Genomic DNA, 6872 nt, shown 5'->3' with positions numbered 1-6872 from the left:
GGACAGGGAATGTTTACCCTGTGCTGATTCACCTCTTCATTTAACAAAACAAAACACCTGGACTCTTCCTCTATGGAAAAATAATGTTTAAATATTTGCAGAATTCATTTTAGCATTGTTTTCCTGAAATATTCAAGGTCTTCCCTGGAAAAGGCATTGCCTGGATGTAATGTATACAAAACTTGTATGTTGGTCTATACAAAACTTATACATTATTCTGTCCATATAGTGCTGGGCTGCAGCAGATGCTGAAGGTCTGCTCCCAGTATGGCATTGACCATGACGTAACGCATAATGCTAAGAAAAGCCATATAATGATAGTTAGAAGTGCTGAGGACAGGAAATCAACTTTACCGACCTTTTATTTGTCAGACAGCCCCTCTTGATGTGTGTGAGGAGGTTAAATACCTAGGCCATGTCATATCTGATGATTGGACAGATGACAAAGACCTATACCGACAGCGCTGTAACATTTATTCTCAAGCTAACATGTTTATAAGGAAGTTTTCTATGTGCTCTGACTCTGTGAAGTGCTCCCTGTTTAGAACTTACATAACACCAATACTGCTCAATTGTGGTCTAACTATAAGAAGAAAGGTATGCAGAGGCTTAAGGTAGCAAGTCAGAGCCTGGACAAGTCAGAGAACCAAATAATTGAAGCCCTAGTCAGCCCTCTGAAAAGCTGCTACAGATTCACTTCTAGGTTAAGAGGGCATTGGCCCAAATGCCTGTATGTCCTATAGGCTAATATGTGATTTTCTATGTATTTTGTATCTCCTTTTTATACTATGTATTATGTGTGTGTATGATATGGACCTGTGTCTGCAATAAAGCTTATACTGTATATATTCAGAATTGATTGTGCTTTGCCAAATGTGCAAGATACCCATGCTGTAGGCACTAATGCACCTCCACATCGTCATAGATGTTGGGTTTCGAACTGAGCACTAAAACAAGTTTGATAGGTTGGATACTTGGATAGGCCCTCTCCTCTTTAGCCCAGATGAGTCCATGATTTCCAAAAAAAATGGAAAATTTTGATTGGTCTAACCACAGCACCTTTTTCCGTGTTATCTCAGTCCATTTTAGGCTGAGATACGATGGTGGTATTTTCTGTATCATGTCTCAAAACAATTTTGGCAGTTTTGGCTGTTACAATATTTTGGCAGCAGTTTTTGAATTGGGCATCAAACTGTGCACATTGACAATGGTTATCAGAGGTTTTCCTGAGCCCATACAATGACACACACACACACACACACACACACACACACACCCTACCTAACCAGTAGACCACGGTTGCCCCAGGTGATTGGGGAATGAGGCCCATTGCGTAGGCCATGGCTGCCCTCAAAAATTAGGGGAGGGCGCGAACGCATTCCCCCACTACCAGAAATTGTGCAGTCGAGATTCCTACATTTGAGGGAATTGCAGGGGTGAGATCTGAGTGCAGTGGCCGAGCCTCGCCCTGGGCAAACCACCTTCTTGATCATCGTATCACCCCTGACAGGTAAGTCATGTCACTCTTATGTAGATACCTTCAAATGAAGTGCAATCCAGAATTGTAAAGCTCTATACTCTTCATAAGTGAAGTGATCCTCTCACTGTTTTAGCTGAGTCATGGATTAGATGCCATCTGTACCTCTTTATATAAACTATAGTATTTTTATTTTAAATGTTACTAAGACAACAATTACCTGAGTGAGTGTGTGTGTATGTGTGTGTAAGAGAGAGAGAGAGAGAGAGAATGTGAATGAGTGAGTATGAGTGTTTATGCGTGTGTGTGTGTGTGTGTGTGTGTGTGTGTGTGTGTGTGTGTGTATTGTGGATGCCAGCTGTGTTGGTCCACTGAAAATTCCCCTTGTAGTTCTGTTGAAATGATCAATCAGTTTTATGACAAACTGTCCCAAACTCTCAACTATACACATGTCAAGACAAATACACAAACACACACACACACACACACACACACACACTGTCTTTTGCCCTCTCTCTCTCTCTCTCTCTCTCCACACAAACTCATGCACACACACACGCACACACACACACACACATGCACACACACACACACACACATGCACACACATACATACACACACACACACACACACATACACACACACACACACACACAAACATACACACACACACACACACACATACACACAGAGAGACAAACACACACACAGACACACATACACACACGCATTCACACACAAACAGACACACACACACAACATGTGTGTTGGCTGTTGCATATCACAGAGGAGGGAGGGGCGAGTGGGGAGTCCCCGCACCCTGACAGGCCAATTTTATATGACGCAGCGTCGCCATGGCAACATGCCAGTAGCGTATAGGCATCCAGGTTGGGGCCAGTTCATCTGGCGGTCTGCCCGTCTCCCTGCCTCCCTACCTGCCCAGGTGAGCCATAAAGAAGACGAACAGGTGCAGAGCCCATCAGTGATAAGGGCTTATCATGCACGCACGTAAACACACTCAATGGCAACACACACACACACACACACACTCATAGATACAACATCATGCACGCACGTAAACACACTCAGTGGCAACACAAACACACACACACACACACACTCATAGATACAACATCATTGCAAAAGGGTTCTCGACTGTTGTAGAAGGAAATGGCTGTAGAATAGGCCTGTCAAACTCGATTCCTTTTAAGGATCCGGGTTATTCTGAGTCACTCACTAAACTGATCCGGGTTGAACGAGTCACTTGAGTCACTTGAGTCAGTATTGCTAAATCGCAAAGAAATTCAGTCCTACGTTCAAGCAGTGCAGTGGGGTGCTTAATTTCGTTAAGTGCCTTCTCATGTTGGATGTGGATCCTCCATGATTTGAAACCAGGTTTTTGCAGTACTTGCATTTAGCCTAAGAGTTTTGCTCTCCTGGTCAAAGTGCACCCACACATTGTTCATCTTTTTGGTGCTCATGTTCTATTGTTTTGTTAACAATAGAAAATTTGCCTAGGTCTAATGCTACTCTGCTACAATGTTTATTACCACTACTATATACTAATAGTAGGCTACTAGGAATCTATTCTAATAGGTATTAGGCTGCTAATACTAGGCAACTAATATTATTAGCCTATTAATCATAGCTATATATATATATATATATATATATATATATATATATATCATGTTAGGTAGCCTAATATAATATAATATAAAATAGCCTAATATAATAGCATCAAAACCTCCACCCACTCACGGGAAAGAAAGCAGTTTGAGCCAGACTGTGTATTTATTGTCTTAACCTAGCCTAAGCAATTGACTTTCAATGTAGACATATAAACAGGAACGTAGAAATGCCCTGCAGTGAATAAATTATTATTATTGTTATTATTATTATTATTATTATTACTACTACTACTACTACTATTCTCATTAGGCCTATTATTATTATCACCTTGACACGAGTAGAAACTAGGCTACTTGCTCGTCTACAGATCCACTCATGACAATGTAGCCGGCTGATTCGACTGACTCGCACTCATAACAACATAATGTAACCGGTCCGCCTGGTTGATCCAAATGACCCAGGTAGGCTACTCAAGCAACTCCATACAGAGCTTGCAATGTTTCGGACTGTCTTCGCGACCTAATTGCATTTTAAAGTAGGCTATGCGTGCAGAATGTATGTTATTTCAGAAGTGAAAGCATGGCTTTTGTTGTGGATTTTCTTTTAACCTTGACGAGGAGTTACTCACTCCTCTAAAGACCCACTCATGACAACGTAGCCGGCTGATTCGGCTGACTCGCACTCATAACAACAACGTAACCGGCCCTCTTGGCTGATCCGACTGGCTAGCCACTCCATGCATACAGAGCTTGCAATGTTTCGGACTGTCTTCGCGACCTAATTGCATTTTAAAGTAGGCTATGCGTGCAGAATATATGTTATTTCAGAAGTGAAAGCATGGCTTTTGTTGTGGATTTTCTTTTAACCTTGACGAGGAGTTACTCACTCCTCTAAAGACCCACTCATGACAACGTAGCCGGCTGATTCGGCTGACTCGCACTCATAACAACAACGTAACCGGCCCTCTTGGCTGATCCGACTGGCTAGCCACTCCATGCATACAGAGCTTGCAATGTTTCGGACTGTCTTCGCGACCTAATTGCATTTTAAAGTAGGCTATGCGTGCAGAATATATGTTATTTCAGAAGTGAAAGCATGGCTTTTGTTGTGGATTTTCTTTTAACCCTGACGAGGAGTTACTCGCTCCTCTAAAGATCCACTCATGACAACGTAGCCGGCTGATTCGGCTGACTCGCACTCATAACAACAACGTAACCGGCCCGCTTGGCTGATCCGACTGGCTAGCCTACTCTCCATACAGAGCTTGCAATGTTTCGGACTGTCTTCGCGACCTAATTGCATTTTAAAGTAGGCTATGCGTGCAGAACATATGTTATTTCAGAAGTGAAAGCATGGCTTTTGTTGTGGATTTGTTTTTCACCTTGACGAGGAGTTACTCTAAAGATCCACTCATGACAACGTAGCCGGCTGATTCGGCTGACTCGCACTCATAACCTAACCGGCCCGCCCGGCTGATTGACCCGGGTAGATAGGCTACTCAAGCAGCTCCATGAGCGTCTGCACGACCTAATTGCATTTTAATATGCTACATCTATACACCAAATCGAATTATGTATAGGCTACATGCAGAACATTGAATGTTATATTTCAGAAGTGAAAGAATGGCTTTTGTTGTGGAATTGCTTTTCACCTCGAGGAGGAGCTACTCGCTCTCACAGATCCACTCATGACAACGTAGCCGGCTGATTCGACTGACTCGTACTCAACGTAGCCTAACCAGCCGGCTGATCCGACTAACCCGGATTGCTACTCAGCCGCTCAGCCGCTCCAATCTTGAGTCCCATGGTCTGTGAGTCTGCAATGTTTCCGGCTCAGCGGGAAGTTAACCAGTTATCTCGGACTGCCTGCTCACTCAGTCGCTTGAGTTGATTTGTGGAGTTGTGGTTGCCTACGAAATTGTTACATTTTTGGCAGCTACGATGGCTAGGACTAGGAGGCTAGCTAATGTTGCAAGAGGTTTGTGTGTGGCGCTGTTTATCGTTTTAGATTGAATTGTAGTAGGACTCAACTGATCCGAGTTAATGATAGAGACTCGCGACTCATGGGTTAATTTAAAGATACGGGTGAAAGATCCGAGTGAATCACAACTCAAACAGGCTTACTGTAGAAGGAAATTCCAATGTTCCAAAGGCACATTCTGTTTGCAATTATCTAAACACATAATGCAATCTAAAAAAATGCTGCCCTGATTAAAAAATAATGCAACTGATCTCAGCTGGTATTCTGCATTTAATTAAATTATATCCCAGATTGGTACAGTGTTAGAGTTTTTAGGGCCTACTGGAAGAAAGAATCATTTAACCCCCGTGAAACCAAAACAATATTCAAAGAAATACGCCAACATTTCCCCGAGAGTTGGATAAAATAATACATACCCTTCTTGTCTCTTTCGATGTTTCGGTGCTAAATGCTTGTTCCAGTTCTTCTGACATGGTACAGTTCCAAATTCCTGATTGGATATTGTGCACCACAGTCAACTCCACTGATTGGTTCACTCATATGGTCGCTGAACCCATAATCAGATCTGCAACGCATGTGGCTAGACGGAGGGGCTCCCTCACCCACTGCATTATCCAACCCAGATAGCAAGCATACGTTGGCACAACGGCATATCATCCGTTGGCATGACGTTGTTTACTGACGTTGTGCCAACTTCATTTTGTCCGGTGGGGTAACGTTGTTTTGACGTTGGCACGGAGAAAATCGTCGTGCGTCACAATAGGCCTACAAAAATCCGTTTATTGCAAAACGTTGGCTTATAACCAATTGCCAACATTTTGTTTTTATTTTCCATTGCTAGTCCATACCGTGAAAATGAATGAACATTATACTTTTATTATCATGAGCAATGACTTGTTCTCCAGTAGCCTACAAGCCTATATGGAAATGATTGCTTCCGCAATTGCGCATCATGCCTAACAGCTGTTCTAAAACCAGTGGCCTCTCGGGGCTTGTTGCTTAATTCAAGACAGGCAGGCAATATGTTATAAATGTTAATATTATTTATAATATTTATTGACAATAACAAAAATAACAAAGAAATAAATTAATAAAAAATGTTTAAAAAAAACACCAACAAGGAATTGGGGGGTGGGCTGCTCCGGTTCCTCCAGATCATGGAACTATTCTGGAAAAACAAAAGAGTTTGCTCATCGATCCATTTATCAAAACAATGCAAAGTATGTGGGGTTTGCCATATGTGCTACTTACTCGGAGTCAGAATCGCTGGAATCCGAATCACTGAATTCCAATTGACGCAGACGCTGGCGCTGAGTAGCTGTGGAGAAAAGGAGACAACCATCAGTGACAGATTGCCCATTTAGGAGGTTATCACTGAAACTAGGCCTAGGAGGTAAGAATGTTTTTTTTAAATTATTTTTTAAAAAATGTTTACTGTCCCCATCTATTATATGAAAATGCGCTTAACGTTGTAACGATCTGAATTGCGTTGTATTGAGGCATGCTAGGCTATATTTTTAGTTGAAAATGCATCTCCATTTGCAAATAGCATTTTCATATTGCAATCAATCGTGAAATGCACAGCATGCACAGGCCTACTAAAGCCACGCGACAAAATGTTACCTGAGAATGAATGCACGTGATGTTTGCATGAACCACGCGACATTAGGTCAGTTTGGCCTAGGATTAGCCATAGCTAGGGCACTGGACACTTGGTGACTGTTTGACATGTGATAAGGTAAGATTTTTAATTATTGTCTTAAAATAAGGTTAGAAGACTAA

General features: G+C 42.1%; 1 non-coding gene across 1 annotated transcript; it reads right to left on the bottom strand.

Annotated features, from left to right (window-relative positions):
* Nucleotides 1-1358: 1358 nt before the first annotated feature.
* LOC143110901 (U1 spliceosomal RNA) lies at nt 1359-1518 on the bottom strand. The gene has a single exon (XR_012984458.1). It is a non-coding gene; the product is annotated as a U1 spliceosomal RNA (small nuclear RNA).
* Between the last annotated feature and the right edge of the window lie 5354 nt (nt 1519-6872).

The sequence above is a fragment of the Alosa pseudoharengus genome, unplaced genomic scaffold (genome assembly GCF_046254945.1).
Source record: "Alosa pseudoharengus isolate Yale_2024_CS ecotype anadromous, Long Island Sound unplaced genomic scaffold, YU_APseudo_1.1 YU_APseudo_1.1_scf_7, whole genome shotgun sequence".
Lineage (NCBI taxonomy): Eukaryota > Metazoa > Chordata > Actinopteri > Clupeiformes > Clupeidae > Alosa > Alosa pseudoharengus.
This window is presented reverse-complemented; position numbering and strand designations above follow the sequence as displayed.